Source organism: Sarcophilus harrisii, chromosome 6 (genome assembly GCF_902635505.1).
Source record: "Sarcophilus harrisii chromosome 6, mSarHar1.11, whole genome shotgun sequence".
Lineage (NCBI taxonomy): Eukaryota > Metazoa > Chordata > Mammalia > Dasyuromorphia > Dasyuridae > Sarcophilus > Sarcophilus harrisii.
Window position 1 is genome coordinate 132,125,989 of NC_045431.1, and position 18,135 is coordinate 132,144,123.

Here is an 18,135-nt window from a genome sequence, read left to right on the forward strand (position 1 = left end):
AATTTTTTAACCATAGAATTTCATGAAACAGTATTCCACATGTATGAATAAGAATTCTCTTAACAACAGTCCAAATAAGTGGTCACCCAACCTCCACTTGAATACCTATAGTAAATAGGGAATGCATTACTGCAGTAGCCCATTCCACTTTGTGATAGTTCTAATCATTAGGGAGTTATTCCTTACAAAGAGACAGTGTGTTATAGTGGAGAAAATCTTAGATAAGGAGATGTATTGGGTTAACCTTTGTAGTTGCCTCCTATATAACCTTAGTGAAGTGCCTTAAGCTCTACTAAATAAGGAGATTGGACTGATTTGAAATCTTCCTGGTTTAGACCTTTGATCCTGTCATTCTAAAATCACTGAGAGACAGTATGGTACAGTGCATAATGATAGTCTTGTCAAATCAATAAATATTTATTACTTGCTTACTATGCACCAGGCACTTTACTAAGTGCTGAGAATACAAAGAAAGGCAAAAGGAGCTCATAGTCAGGGCAGCTGTGGCCCAGTGGATAAAGCATCAGCCCTGAAGTCAGGAGGATCTGAGTTCAAATATGACCTCAGACACTTAATACTTCCTAGCTGTGCGACCCTGAGCAAATCACTTCACCTCATTTGCCTCAGGGAAAAAGAAAAGCAAAAGGAGCTCACAGTATAATGAGGGAGACAATATGCAATTAACTGTGTGCAAACAAGACACACATATTTATGTACAAATATGTGTGTATATTTATGTATATTTATAAATAAGAGGTTATGTGTTCTTGTATGTGTGTGTGTATAGGACCCTCTGAAAGGGATTGAACTTAAATGCAGAAGAACATGCCGACTTCATGCACCAGTTATGTACCAGTTGTGTGGCCTAGGGTTTTTTTAATCAAACTTCATTTTCTGCAAGTACAAAATGGAAGAGTAGAGAGGAAGGCAGGGACTTCATGACCTCTAAAATTCCTTCCAGCTCTAAATCTATGACCTCAAAATATCTAATTTTCTATGACTTCCTCCCATGTTTCCAGCCTTGCTTTCTAGGCTCGAGCAGAATAAGTTGAAACTTATATCCTCTGGTATAGAGAACTTGGGCTCAAATCCCACCTGCTATTTGCTATGATCTTGAACAAATCACCTAAACCCCTGAGCCTCAGTTTTCTCATCTGCAAAATGAAGGTCTTCCCTCTTAGCCCTCAATCTGTGATCTTCTGATTCACCACACTTCCTTTGTTGCCTAATGTAGAACGTCATCATCTCTCATTTGGCTTATTAAAAATTCCTGTTTGAAGGATGAGTACATTCAGAACCCACACTGATCCAGCTGAAGCCATAGCCAATAGTCAAATCTTCCTCTATTTTCATGTCTCTGCTTATGAACCCTCTCTACAAATCCCTGGCTCATTATTAAAAGGATCAAGTCCAAGATCCCCACCCTGTGGGTACTGTATGTCTCACTTTTCTTATCCTCTTGTATGTGACTGGCTGTTTCCCCTCTATGTCTTGCGTTGCTACTCCAAATCAACTTGGTCTTCTTCTCCCTCTTCCTAAATATTCTAAAAATTATAGTCAATAATTTGTCCCAATTGTCCCAAAGGACATGTTTCATATATTTATATGGAATGAACCAAAAGTCTTTGTTTTGGCTTTTAAATCTTAAAATTACACTAAGATTTTGGGAATATTGTATCACTATTTTATTAAAGCTCTCAATGTTTATACCTTGCCCTCCTCTGAGGGCAGAAATAGTGTCCTATCTAAATTTTACATTAGTACCTACAACACTCAGTAAACAAACACCTACTATACTAGATAAGTCACTTAAACTCCATCTGCCTCATTTCCTCATTTGTAAAATAGGGATAATAGCACCTATTTCCCAGAGTTTTCTTAAGGATCAAAGAAGAAAACATTTGTAAAATTATTTGTAAACCTTAAAGTGCTATGGAAATTTTTGGAATAGAAATTCAAATGAGAGCCAACATAGTGTAAAAGACATTTCATGTTAGGAAAACTTAGGTTCAAACTCCACCTCAAGAACATATTGACGTTGTGTCTTTGGGTATGTCACTTAACTTCTCATTGCTCTCAGGCAACTCCCTAAAACAGAAGGTAATGATCTTCATTAGAAGATGGAATTCCCTTACCACTCCCAATTCTGATGCAATCCCAGGTCTAAAAAAATAAATAAAGAAAGAAAAAAATTGAATGAAAGAATTAATGAATGGTTACTATGACATCTGCTGGTTGGTTCTCTCTCATTCACTCAGATCAAGTGACTGCTCCTCATTGTAACACAATATGTACCTCGAAGAGAATTCAAGAAGCTAATGAATTTCTTATGAGGAAAGCCTCAGCTTAACCCAATCACCATTATACAGGTTGTCTATCCTGTGTTAATTTTATGGCACCACTCTGTTCCCATTCCCCTAACTCCATTCTCTCTCCAGCAAAAGAGGCTTCATGTCCACCAGCCCTGTGACAACACATTCAAACATATCAAACCTTTTCAGCCACCTCAAGCCCCCCAAACAGCCAAGTTGTAATTAATATCTAATGTACTTCCTAATGAAATTTAAATTAGTTTTCTTGGGCTCACTGAATATACATGCATATGGAAATGCACATATATATGGTAGCTAGTATTTATAAATATTTATAAATTTATATATTTTATATAAATTTATATATTTCATATAAATTTATAAATTTTATAAATTATAAATAGTGCTTTAAAGTTTATATATATCATACCATGCACATGTCATATCATATTATATTATGTGAATATTATCTTATATGATCCTCACAGATGCCTTAGGAATTAAATAACATTATGATCCTCATTTTACAAATTAAGAAACTGAAGCAAACTGGTTAAGTGGCCTGCATGGGTCTACCTAGCTAATAAATCTGTGAGGAAGAGCTTTAAATTACACTTTTGGTGACATACTATATTTATAAGTATAAGCATAGACATAGGCAGAGGTATTAGTATATGTGCATGTGTGTACATTTACATTGTATACACATTTACATACACATGCTGTCAGTCATGATGATTTATGGAATATTATATCAAAATTTGGTTGCCCAGAAAATTTTATCAGTATTGTGTGTCAGTTTCATGATGGCATGCTTGCCCAGGTTCTGGACAATGGACCATGTTCTTATATTTTCCTAGTCATCAATGGAGTGAATCAACATTGTGTGCTTGTTCTCAAGCTTTTTAGCATGAAATTTTCAGCCATGTTGTCAAATGCCTTCAATAAGGACAAACATGGCATCAAAATCAACTATCACACTGATGGTTAATTCTTCTACTTAAAAACATTGCAAGCCAAAATTAAAATGGAGGGACCACTAATCATGATATTATGTTTGCAGATGATTGAGGACTCAATGCTGCCTTCTCAGTTAAGATGAAAAAAGTATGGATTAATTCTCTGCTGTTTGTACCTAACAACACCAGAAAAACAAAAGAAAAAATCACCAGCCAACACTATACCATCCATATGTGGATCTATGGGTTCCAGCAAATGGAGAAATTTTGAATATTGTGGGTAAGTTCACTTACCTTGACAGTATACTTTCCACGGATGCACCCATTCATAATGAGTTGACACATGTATTGACAGAGGTAGCTTAATGTTTGGGAGACTCCAAAGTAAAGTGTGGAAGAGAAGAGGTATTAGATTGACAATCAAACTGAAAGTTTACAGATATGCTGACTTCTTTGTTGTATGCCTGTGAAACCTGGGCAATCTACTAACACCATGCCAGGAAATTTTATCACTTCCATTTGAATTATCTTAGGAAGATTCTGAAAATCATCTGGCAGGATAAGATACCTGCTGCCGAGATCCTTTCTCAAATTAAACTGACATGCATTCAAACTCTACTCTAAGGGTCTGAAGAGGAACCTAGTCTGGTGCAACAAAGAAGTAAAAAGGCCTTAGTGCCTCAGGCACCAGATGTGAGTTTTGTAACTATCAGGAACTGCCAAGGGTGAGGAAACTGACTGCATTGAGGACGCATCATTAACAGCCACCCGTGTCCGTCTCTTATTGGCTGTGTGTGTGAACTCATAGAACCAGTATAAGTAGTGGGGAACAGGAAGTGGAGTAGTGAAGGATGTGATCAGGTATGATAAAGACTTGTGCTCGCAAGCTTCTGTGTCCAGGTGCTCTGATGAACAGAGAAGTGCTGCTTGATGAGAAAGTAACTGGAGACATCCAAAGATCTGGGATAAGGTAACACTGGAGACCAGTGACCTGGGTAGTCACACTCTACTGTAAAGAACACAATTCTATTGGGCTGGCCACATTGTGTGAATGCCAAATGTACACTTGCCAGAAAGATTATTTTATGGAGAGCTCACAACAGGGCAGGTGTGAAGATCGCGTATTTTAAAATCAGCCAGAGTCAGGAATTCAGGTTAGGGGAAAATCGTCTGTCTTTATTCTCAGTGAAGAAGGATCGGAGGTGGAAGAGAATTGGCGATAGCAATGTGTGCAGCTGAGTCAAGAAGCTAGCTAGACCAGCAGCCACACAACCAACAGCTAGGAGTATAGAACCCAGGCCCAATCTCTCCCAGCTTCTCTTCCTGTCTCTCTGCCTCCACCCACCAAAATCGTCATTTCCTATACAACACATCAAGACTTGCACAGAGAGTGGGCAGGGACCATTCTTTATCCAATCATGTATATTAATAGAGTATAGCCCAATTACTATTTAGCCTCACGTACACGGGACCTCAGTGCATCAACTCAAACCTCAGCCCATTACAGGCAGGTATTCACATGGTGGTCAGAAAAACTGATACAAGAACACTCCCAAGTTCTCTCTTAACAACTTTAGAGCTGATTCATGATATGTGAGACACTGGCACAGGATCACTGGATGCGGCGTTGTGCTCTGTGAGCAAAATAGAATTGAAGTGGCTCAGAAGAAAGGTGAGATGTACAAAGTTAGAGAAACTACCCCAAATGTTCATATGGATTATTTGTGCCCAACCTATGGCAGAGAATCCCAAGGTTACATTAACCTAATCAACCACAGTCAGACACACTGTAACTTAACTCTAACATTTTGATCCTCTTCAAGAACAAAGGAAAACTGCCAGCAATGCAAGCACATGTGTATACATATGCACATATGTGAATTGTGTATGTATATGTATCCATGGTGTTCCTTGTTTAAACATTAATAAATACTATCCAGAATTAATAGTTTTTTGGGTTTTGTTTTTTTTTTTTTGGTATGGCTGTTGATATTTACACTCAATTAAACTATCATGGAAATACTATGTCTCCAAATGATATGAAACTAAGAAGTTATTTCATTTCCAAAGTCTATTAAAAGACCAATAAAATCTCTCTATTGCATTAACCCTCATTTCTGGATCTCTAGATGGGGACTATAAAACATGTCAGCTTTTAGATGAACAAACAGTTCACAAAATTTTATGAGAAGTACTTTTCACATAAGAAACTGAGTCACGTGTAACTTTTGCAAGAGGGCTCACCAAGTAAAGAAATGGAAAGGGCTGTTACCTATGGCAAAGGAATGTCAGGCAACATACCAAAAGAATGGCACCATGAGAAACCAGACATTTATACAGAGTTCATCAACTGCCTGGTTCTGTTCTTTGGGAGAAAAATGGGTATTGGGAAGATGTTTAAAAGGGGGGGGGGGAAGGGAAAGAGAAAGAGAAATTCTGAATCTTACAATCAAGAACAAAAACAGCAACTATGAAAGTTTACCAAGAATCATTAAACTAACTTTCAAAAAAATTATCCCATCTCCTCTGAGTATATAATAGAATAGTTCCATATGGAACTGATCAGCATCAAAAATTTCATCCAAATATTTGAACTAGATATATAAAATATTTGAAAATACTTTATGTATTTAGGTAATGGGTACCCTTTCAATCTGAATTCCGTTCCTAAATCTATTCAAGGAATCAAAACCTTATTTATCCACATACTAGGCAACATCTCAATATGTAAGCATTTTTCCATATACAGTGGTCAAAAGAGGGAATTGTTCTATTCAATTCAATTCAATCTATCAGAAACTTATCAGGTGCATAGTATGAGCATTTCCATTGTCTGCCAGTGCTTGGTCCATAATTTTAAAAAAAAGTTTTGAGTTCCAAATTTTATCCTTCTTCCCATCCCTTCCCTTCCTCCTCCCCTGAGACTGTAAACACTCTGATATAGCTTATGTGTAATTATGTAAAACAAGGAAATTATTAACATTTTAAATGCAAATGCTAAATATGAAAACTAAAATAGTTTTTAAAATTACAAATTTTGTCAAATAAACTAATTAATTATAGTTCAATTAATACTTTTTAAACACCTACTATTCTTAATCTTTTCTAAAACGTTTTTGTGTCATCTTGTTTGGCAGCCTAGAAAAGCCTATGAGTCTCTTCTCAGAATAATGCTTTTAAATTAATAAAATACATAAGATTACAAAAGAAACTGTAAAAATAGTTATCAAATATTTTTTAAAATGAGTTCATTAAAATTAAAAAGTTCCTATATCCCAGTTTAACACCTTCTGCCTACAAATAGACAGAAGGCAAAATTACTCAAGGAGTTTACAGTCTACTGGGAAGGTATAAAGAAAGACAAATAAATAGGAGGTAATTTGAGATGAGAAGAAGGGCACTAACAACTCAAAGGACAGGTTTTATGATAGAAATAATCTGAGAAAGTTCTTAAATGCTTGAGCATTAAGATGCTGATTCTCCACAATACAGGAAGATGAGCCAGAGAGATTGTGGAATATGCACATTCTGTAGCTGTTTCAGGTCCATCAGATAGTGAAAAGAAGACTCTTGATAAATAGAATTTTTTAAACCAATCTCAGTAAAGTCATGGGGTTAAAAAGGAGATCACAATCATGTGAGATGGAGAAATGAGTTGCTCTTGGGAAAGATGAAAAAAAAAAAAGAGTAGATAATCCTTTCTAAAAGTTTGGCACTGAAATGAAAGTAGCAACCATAGCAATACAGAATGACATTGCTTAAGGAGATAGGTCAAATGATGAGTTGTTTTTGTTTTTGTTTTCAGGATGGCAGAAACCCAAGCAATAAGGAAGAAGCTTTTAAGAGAGAAGTTGAATCTACAACTGAAAAAGACCCCAGAGGTCATCCTAGGGGGACCTTTCATTTTATAAGTAAAAAAAAAACTGAGACTTATAGAGGTTAAAGTGATTTGCCTAATTTTGTTGAGGTAGTCAATGACAAAAGTAGGAATCAAACACAGGTCCTCTAAATCTAAAGTCTCCTTCCACAGCACAATACTAGTTACCAATAATAACTGATTGTTCAATGGACTACAGCAAACCATATTAGACACAAATAAAAAGAATACTTAAAAAAGGAAAAAGGACACACATGCAAAAATGTTTGTAGCAGCCCTTTTTGTAGTGGCAAAAAACTGGAAACTGAGTGGAGAATGGCTGGATAAGTTAAGGCATATGAATATTAGGGAATATTATTGTTCTATAAGAAATGATCAGCAAAATGATTTCAGAAAGGGCTGGAGAGACTTACATGAACTGCTGCTAAGTGAAGTGAGTAGAACCAAGAGAGTACTGTACACAGTAACAACAAGATAATACAATGATCATTTCTGATGGACATGGCTCTTTTTAACAGTGAAGTGACTCAGGCTAGCTCCAATGGAGAGAGCCATCTGCACCCAGAGAGAGGACTATGGGGACTGAGTATGGATCACAACATACTATTTTAACTTTTTTATTGTTGTTGCATGTAAAGTCTGGGCTAGCTCCCTGCAGGCCTCAGGAACAGCCAGAGTCAGGATAAGTAAAAATCTGGTCTTTAAGGGGAGAAGTGAAGGAGATGGGCAAAATTGTCACAAGGCTCCTAGATTCTAGAGTCCAAAATCACCAACCTCTCTCCTCCTCATCCTGTGGCCGAGTGAAATTCTCTGGCCTCTGTCACCCCCCAACCCCAATCCTTGCCTACAATCCTCTTAACCCCAAACATTGAGCCAGCATGTGAGAAGAGCAATTCCAAACATATGCTAATAGAGTCATTGTTGAATAGGTAATTAGCCTTAAGGGCTTGGTTGTCTGATTCAAGTGCACCTATTCAAAGTTTCAGCTCTTTACAGTTGCTTGCATTTTGTTTTCTTTCTCATCTTTTTCCTTTTTTGATATGATTTTTCTTGTGCAGAATGATAATTGTGGAAATATGTATAAATGAATTGCATATGTTTAACATATATTGGATTACTTGTCATCTAGGAGAAGGTGTGGGGGAAAGGAGGGAGAAAAATATTTGGAACACTAGGTTTTGCAAAGGTGGATGTTGAAAACTATCTATGCATATATATTGAAAATAAAAAAGCTTTTAAAAATTTTAATAAATAAGGATCCTTACTGCCCAGAATGTTGACTTAGAAAACCATAATTTATCACTATCCATATTGTATAATATTGTTATTTATTTTGCTATTTCCCAATTACATTTTTAATCTGTTTCCAGTTGGCTTTAGGAATTTTTCCTGAGACTAAGTTTGACACCCTTGAGCAGAGTATTGTATCTGAAGATAAATGGAAGGGTTTGTATTCCTCTCTCTCTCTTTTTCCCCTGCCCCACTCTCGTTTTATTGATGATGAACAGATATTGTCTGAAGTGAGGATAGGGAAAAAGGGCCCCTTCATCATTCATCACAAAGTAAGTGCTGCAAAACATTTATTAAGTGCTATTATGGGCCAAGCACTGTGCTAAATATTAAGGATTCCTTCCTTCTTCTCTGGACATTTCCTTCAAAATCTTTCTGTTCCTTTGCCACCACTCCCCCATATGTTGTCATCTCCCCTTTTAGACTATAAGCTTCTGGTGGACAGTCATCTTTATTTGTATCCCTGATATTTAGACCAGTTTTTAGCATTTAGTAAACATTTACTTTTTTTTCATTCATTCAAAGACAAAAAAAAAAAAAGAGTCCCTACCTCCTGCCTTCAAAGAGCTTATATTCTATGCATATGAGCAAAGGGGAGCTAAATAATGAGACACTGGAAAATACTTTCAAGTTTTGTTTTTATTTCTCAAATCATAAAAGAAAAAAACTGTTGCAAATTATATTATACATTAATTTTTTTCTATTTTTTCCCCAATTGGATCTACAGCATTTGTATATGGAACTTTTTACAAGGAAACTTTCTCTACCAATTTTAATTAGTAACACTTTCACAACTTAGTCTTAAAAGAATTCTGTTGGGCACTAACAGGTTAAGTGACTGGCCAAGGCTACAGATTCAATATTTGTCAGAGGTAGGTCTTCAATGCACATTTTCCTATTTCAAAACTGGCTCTCTCTAGCTACTGTGCTTGTCAATTCAGTAATTATTCAAATTAAAAATATATGGAGGAGGAATCTCTTCTCTACCTTAATTGGCTCAAATCCCTGCTAGCTATGTCCCCTCTTACAAGAGGCCAACAACTTAGCCAAGTAAAATTAATTAGCTTTTACAAAGGACTATGTTCATATATGATATAACAAGAGCAAAGTAAAACAAGTTTTAAAGACTACAAAATATGAAAGGATTTTGTGGGAAAAAAAACAGAGAAAATATTTAAAACTAATCATCACTAGGTATTTTCACCAACTATTCACACTCTAATCTAGGCTTTATATAAATTAAATATCAAATAGGCTAATTATTCATAACTAAGGGTAAAAAAGGATTTATAAAATTGTTAAAATGAAAATCAGAAAAAAAAAACATGTCCTGCAGTAATTACTTGTGAAAAGTTTAACTGACTCAAGTTAAGTAATGCTTGTTTGACCTTTATCCACATTTTGTTACATAATAATCAATAATGGTGAAATAGCAGTACATATGGGAATTGTACACCTTATGAAAACACCCAGCCACCTGCTTAACCATATATTCATGACAAAAAACAGAATTCACAATCTGATCCAAAAGTACAAGAGATTTTCCTAAAATTCACCCTAGAGAATCAGTAGCATAAAGGTAAATGAACAGTCCTGATATCAGTAAATAAGCCCCAGTGTTAGTTATAAACTATCCAATATCTTAGAAATGACATTCAGAAGCTTACTTCTTGGGCTAAATTCAAAGGGCACAGTATTATAAGTAAACTGAATGTTAAGATTTATACACTTTCTTCAGAAACTTTATTCAACTGTCACTTGGAATTTCGTCTAAATATACTAAATTGCATACTTCTGGAGACTGCTAATCAATAAAAAGAATCCTAATCTGTTGAAACTCAAATCCAGAATTTGCATAAACAATCTCTTCTGTGTATTGATTCAAGAACTATTTTTTCTTAACAATTTGGGGTCAGAATGCCACATAACATATTCTGGCCCTTGTGGCTTTGGGGTGAATTTAAATAACATTTGCCAAGTCCTTCAACAGGCCCTCCTTGTTCTTTGAAGAGAGTGAATATGTATTTGCTTTGAGTCCTTGGTAAAGACCTTTGCCTTTCTCTTTCCCAGGCTTCTTCCTAGCCCATTGGCCCAGCCTCATATGATGGAGAGGCCCCACACATTATATTTAGCAAACCACACCCACTTTCTGCGTGCTCAGTCAGAGTTCAGGCTTCCATTAAAAATTGGGTTCTAGTCTTAGAAGTTTGTATCTCATAAATAACTGAAAGAGTAAGTTACTAAACAGATGGCAGCCCTCTTCATCCTTTAGTTAGGGATCACAAAAGTGGGAAAGAACTAGAGTTCTTACCGGAAAATACTTACCATAATTTGAGAGAGTTACTACAAAGAAAAGCTACAACCACAAAATGGAGAAAATCAGCCAAAGGAAAATGTTTTTAGTCATTTCATTTTTCCTTTATGCAACAAAGTAAAATTTCTGGAGGAAAAAAATCCCATATCTTCCCCAAATTCACATTGACGCTTCTTAGTCTCCTTCATTTCCATTTTCTTCTCTTCTGTGCTTCCCAAGGGGTGGAATAGTATAATGCAAGAATTCTTAACCTGGAGTCTATGACCTTTTTTATTATTATATTGATAATGACAATTAATTGGTTTCCTATGCAATCACAGACATTTTATTGTATGCATTTAAAACAACTATAGTAGTAGTGGTAGTGATATTGATAGTGGTACCAGTGGTACCAGTGGTTATGGTAGTGGTACTACTATCATAGTAGTATTTTGAGAGGGACACAATAGTCTTCTAAAGAGGACAACTATAGCTTATATATGGCATAGTATATGGAAACATTTTTATAATCACAAAGACTTGTGACTATAATCACAAAACTGGATTCAAGTTTTGCCTTTGGCTGTATAACCCCACACAAATCCCTTAACCTCTTAGTGCTCTAGGCAACTAACTCTATGAATGTACACTTCAGAGAAAGTTCTGACTTGCATTGGTAAAAAGAATTTCCTTGTCCCTGGCAGTTCCTTATAGCAAAGAAAGCACAGGTTCTTCTTCCACCACCACTTAAAATAAAACATGGTAAGACAAGACCTTCACAGGCCTTATATCCAGACACCATACTGATATTATCAAAGTAATAACAAACTTTATAAAGGAGTTTAAACTCCTATTATATAGAAATAATTTCAATTATATGAATATATATAATATACATATCATACATGTAAATTATATATACACATGCATGTGTTGAGTATACTATATATAGTATATATGATATACACATACACACACTCATTCACACATACACACACACACACACACACACACAATATGTAAAGTCAGGCTCTAATGCTGTGAAAAAACTAACAGGAACTCTGCAATATCTCTCAGCTGAAGTTTCACTCAGCATCCCTTCAAGTGCATGAGTCATCCACTAGTTATTCTAATAGCCTACTTCCTTTCCTGCTACCATAATTCACATATAAAACTAGAAGGTTTGACGCAGTAGGACAATGACCTTGAAAGTCTTTAGAGACACCTATAGCATTAAAAGGGAATGAGATCACCTTATTCTGAAGTGAAATAACTTGAATATTAAGATTACTCAAAATGTTAAATCATTTCAGGCCACTTGAGTGGTCCTACTGAAGATTTCCATAGCTCTGTGAACTAATAGAAATATTCTACTAACAAGGGAAATATGAAGGGATGCATGAACTCAAGCAAGCCAGTAGCATTCACTTCATCTGGTAGACATCACTATTACCCATGTTTATTCTTTATAAGCACTGCTTTTTCAAGAAGAAAAGATACTGGTGATATATTAAGAATTGTTTGAAATGCACTATCATTTACATTGGATATGTGGCCCTTGCTTTGGTTAAAGAAATATACAATAATAAACTGAGACCTCTTACTTCTGACCTCCTAAACTCTCTTTGTTGATGCTACTATGGGCCTAAAAGTTAAAAATAAAAGAGAAGATAAATAGTTTTAAAAAGTAAAGAATTTTTTTTGAATTTTACAATCTATGGTTTCAGGGTCCCCCTGAGATTATAAAATGAAGTCAATTTGGTGGTCTCCATTCCGACCCCTGGGAAAAGTTCTACATCTCCCAAATAAAACACCTGATTCTGCAGAATTTGACACTTATCTGCAGTCTCCACACAGAAGAAATGTAGGACTTGACATGCATGGAAATTAAATTATCTTCTACCCCCAGAGATAGGTTGTTCTCCTGGGTCAGGGTTACATTAAGGCTAAAAGAAGGAGCTCACATTTCAACCAATTCCTCCCTAGCTGTGAATAGACAGAGAACACATCTTTTTGGGTCCTCAGCAGTCTGCTACATTTTCTGTACATCTGTCAAAAAAATGGGAAAAAAAAACTATCAAGTGATGTGGCTTTCAGGAAAATGTGTTACCATGGGAAATTGGGTAGCTGTCTTAAAAGTCAAGAAGTGGGACTCAGAGAAAAATGCAGCTCCCATTAGTTTGCAAAAGTACCTCAAATGGACTGCAGTACTCATTATGAAGACCACAGCTTTTACTGATGTTGAGTGAGAGTAAATACTTCTATAATAGAAAAACAAGGTCTGGCTTTGCAACAAGCTAAAAGTTCATTTTGCTGTCTCAGCTTACAATTTGCAAGTGGAAGTCATAACTGAAGGAAATCAAATATGAAAATCTAAATCTAAATATAATATAATATAAATATAAATATGTGAACTTGCTCTTACACCATTGGAGAATGATGGCTGAATTCCCTAAAAGGTAGACTATAAATAGACTATATATTCATTAAAATGATAAATTCTTTAAAGTATTACTTGACACTCTTTTGTTTTGTAAATGGATTTTTTTGTGTATTCAGATATTGTAGAATGTAAAGTGTTTTCCTTGTCTCTATCCCAAATCTGTAACCATACACTGATCATTCCTGCAGAGCTGTATAGTTCTATAATACTTCCTGAACATTATTGGCAGATCCTTAACTTGGATTCAAATTGCCATTGAAGTGGAATTCATTGAATTTGTTTCTGTGAATATGCCCTGATTTTATTAAACTTTAATTTGTTCTTTTATTGTAATTTGTTTTACTTATTTGATGCTATCTGATTGCTGAATGTAACACAATTATGCTGAAGTTGATAACCTGAATGCTTTCTCCACTGTAATTAACTTTCATTAAAACATTTACATACACTTCTCTTTTTAAAACTAGGAACTTTATAAAGTGTAAAGTCTGGACTAGCTTTCTGGAGGACCTCAGGATCAGCCTGAGTCCTTGGTCTTAGTGGAGGAGCGAAGGAGGGAGGAGACTCACGAGGATGGTCAAAGATAGAGTCTTCTCTTGTGTCTGTGGCTGAGAGCTATGACAGAGCTATGGCTGAGATGTCTCGGCCCTTAAATACTCCAGTAGGGTTACATCACTACAGCACACTGAGAGAGCATGGGAAATCATCACATCATCATACTAAGTATATACTTAATTATAAGTACCTTGCTGACCTAGATTTAAGTACACCTTTTCAGCGTTCTGGCCCTCTACAATAAAGTGCTTGGATCTAGAAGAATTTCACTGCGTTCTTTGGTTCTGATCTCTATTCCTCTGAATCACACAACAACAGTGAAGTAGACATGCTTTTTCCCTCCCCCTAAAACCTTTCTAGTCAAGTTTAGGTTGTTAAGATTACATCTGCTCACCAAATTGGATTATAATGTCAAATAAAAAGTTTTTTTTCAGTTTGGAAGGGCGGGAAAAGTAGCTGCTAAAGATCCTTGAAGATGTGACGAGTGGTAATGTTGGATAATGTGATCTTACTAACATATCACATTATCAGAAATGAACTGGCCAATAACAAACCTGTACCAGGCACTGTGCTGAGTACCAAGAGTACAAATACAAAAGTGACCAAATCATTGCTCTCTAATTGCTTACATTGTACTGGGGGATTCAAGAAATTTCCTGCAGGAAAAATATGCTACATGAATCCTTCTATTTACCCTAATAGTTTTTACTAATGGTATTAGGGACTTGTATGTTGTTCTTTAAGGTTTACAACACCAGACTAATTGTCCTACTCAACAATAACTCTTTAATATTTACTGGGGTCTTTCTTCATAACAACCCAATGAGTTATAGGTAGCACAAATTTTATTAACCTTATTTTACAGGTGTGAAAACTGAAACTAAGAAAAGTTAAAAAACCTTTTTCATGAATCACACAATTAGCAAATGTCAGACCACTGGACTGCAACCATCATGTCTTTTTCATTATACTAAACAGCCAGCCATAGATATTTGAGACTATGCAAATATCCTTGGGTTACAAAGACTTTGCTTATTAACTCTTATTCTCTTTTTTTTTCTATGATGCTATCATCAGTAAAGAATCTCTCAGTCTCTATCTTAATGATATCAATTGTCATTTTGATCACTTTAGACAATATATATTTTTATTAAATTATCCTTTCTTGGAAAGTCAGGAATTATATGAGCAAAACCATAAAACACTTTCCACATAAATAAAGTCAGATTTGAACAATTGGAAAAATATTACGTGCTCTAGGATAGGCTGAGCAAATATAATAAAGATGACAATACTACCTAAACTAATCTATTTAGTTAGTGCTATTCCAATCAGACTCCCAAGAAACTATTTTAATGACCTAGAAAAAATAACAAAAAAATTCATATGGAAGAACAAAAGGTCAAGAATTTCAAGGGAACTAATGAAAAAAAAAAATCAAAGGAAGGTGGCCTAGCTGTACCTGATCTAAAACTATATTATAAAGCAGCAGTCACCATAACCATTTGGTATTAGGTAAGAAATAGACTAGTTGATCAGTGGAATAGGTTAGGTTCATAGGACTATAGCAATTTAGTGTCTGACAAACCCAAAGATCCCAACTTTTGGAATAAAAATTCACTATTTGACAAAAACTGCTGGGAAAACTGGAAATTAGTATGGCAGAAACTAGGCATGGACCCACACTTAACACTATACACCAAGATAAAGTCAAAATGGGTTCATGATCTAGGCATAAAGAATAAATAAATTAGAAGAACATAGGATAGTTTACCTCTCAGACCTGTGGAGGAGGAAGGAATTTGTGACCAAAGAAGAACTAGAGACCATTATTGATCACAAAATAGAAAATTTTGATTATATCAAATTAAAAAGTACAAACAAAACTAATGCAAACAAGATTAGAAGGGAAGCAACAAACTGGGAATTTACAGTTAAAGATTCTGATAAAGGCCTCATTTCCAAAATATAGAGAATTGACTTTAATTTATAAGAAATCAAGCCATTCTCCAATTGATAAATGGTCAAAGGATATGAACAGACAATTTTCAGACAAAGAAATTGAAACTATTACTAGCCATATGAAAGGGTGTTCCATATCACTATTGATCAGAGAAATGCAAATTAAGACAATTCTGAGATACCACTACACTCCTGTCAGATTGGCTAAGGGAGGGGATGTGGGAAAATGGAGACACTGATGCCTTGTTGGTGGAGTTGTGAATGGATCCAGCCATTCTGGAGAGCAATCTGGAATTATGCCCCCAAAATTATCAAACTGTGCATACTCTTTGATCCAGCAGTGCTACTACTGGGCTTATGCCCCAAAGAGATACTAAAGAAGGGAAAGGGACCTGTATGTGCCAAAATGTTTGTGGCAGCCCTGTTTGTAGTGGCCAGAAGCTGGAAAATGAATGAATGCCCATCAATTGGAGAATGGCTGAATAAATTATGGTTTATGAATGTTATGGAATAGTATTGTTCATAAGAAATGACCAGCAGGATGAATACAGACAGGTTTGGAGAGACTTACATGAACTGATGCTAAGTGAAATGAGCAGAACCAGGAGATCATTATACACTTCAACAATATGTTCTGATGGAAGTAGATATCTTTGACAAAGAGAAGATCCAATTCAGTTCCAATTGATCAAAGTTGGACAGAATCAACTACACCCAGAGAAGGAACACTGGGAAATGAATGTGGACTACTTGCATTTTTGTTTTTCTTCCCAGGTTATTTTTACCTTCTGAATCCAATATTTTTTGTGCAACAAGAGAATTATCATATCTGCACACATATATTGTATCTAAGATATACTTTAACATGTTTAACATATATAAGACTGTCTGCCAGCTAGGGGAGGGGGTGGAGGGAGGGAAGGGAAAAGTTGGAACAGAAATGAATGCAAGGGACAATGTTGTAAAAATTACCCATGCATATGTTCTGTCAATAAAAAGCTATAATAAAATAAATAAATTATCCTTTCTTTACTACTATAAGGACAGGATTGATTTTAGAAGTAACTTTCAGTATTTCATCAAAAATAATGGGCTTCAAGTTTTACCTGGGGTAACTCTTTCTATTATGTGCATGGGCTTCCTTAGATTAAAAAAAAATTGGGGGGGGTCGTCTGACCTTGACCCTATCTTGCTATCATTATATGCTTCTAGTTTCTTTCATTTCCATTCTTTTAACAAGAGTAGTCTACAACTTTCACTTCCATTTTTTCACCAAGTACTTACTTTAATCCCCTCCAATCCATCCTACCCATCATCACTGGATTAATCTTACTAACACATGGCTTTCATTATGGCACTCCCCTCCTGAGAAATCTTTTGACTCCTAGTTGCTTACAGGATGAAATACAAAATCCTTAGCCTGAATTTCAAGACCTCCACAACCTGCTCTCAACTTTTCCCCTCAACCACAAATATTAACATATATTCTATTTATTTTAGTCTGTTAATATTGTATTTTGTGATTTCATATTACACTATGTTGTGTATCTACACCAGGTGTTATAACATGTATTTAGGGCATCTAGGTGGCACAGTAAATATAGTGCTGGTCCTGGAATCAAAAAGATTTGAGTTCAAATTTAGCCTTACTAGCTATGTGACCCTGGACAAGTCACTTAACCCTATTTGCCTCAGTTTCTTCATTTATAAAATGATCTAGAGAAGGCAATCCAATTAAATGAAATCCAATATCTTTGCCAAGAGAACCCCAAACAGTGTCACAAAGAGTTGGACACAATTGAAACTATTGTGTGTTCATGTACATACATTATATATATATATATATATATATATATATATATTTTTTTACACATGTGCATGCACAATATATACAATAATACATACACACATATATATACACACAATATTATATAAAATTGCAAGCATGTACATTTAAATGTATGCATGTGGATATATATGTTTACATATATACATAAATGTACTTGTATGTATATAGTCAGGTGACTCATTGGATGGAGCACTGGATCTGAATTAGAAAGATTGGACTTTATTGTATATGTACACCAGGCAACATAATGTATGTCGATGACAGCTAGGTAGTGCAGTAGATAGAATACTGGATAGGGAGTCAGGAAGACGAGTTCAAATTCAGTTTTAGACACTCACTAGTTCAAATTCTGCCTCAGACTCTTATTGCCTCCATGATGTTGGACAAATCACTTAACCTCTATCTGCCTCAATTTCTTCCTTCTGTGATCTTTGTGAAAATAAAATGAGGTAAAGTACTTTGTAAATCTTAAAACAGCATATAAATTTTAGCTATTACTACTGCTGCTACTGCTGCCATTACTACTTTTATTATCATCATATACTCTAAATAGACTAGTCTACTCATACCTTGAGTATGCTTTGTGATTCATTCC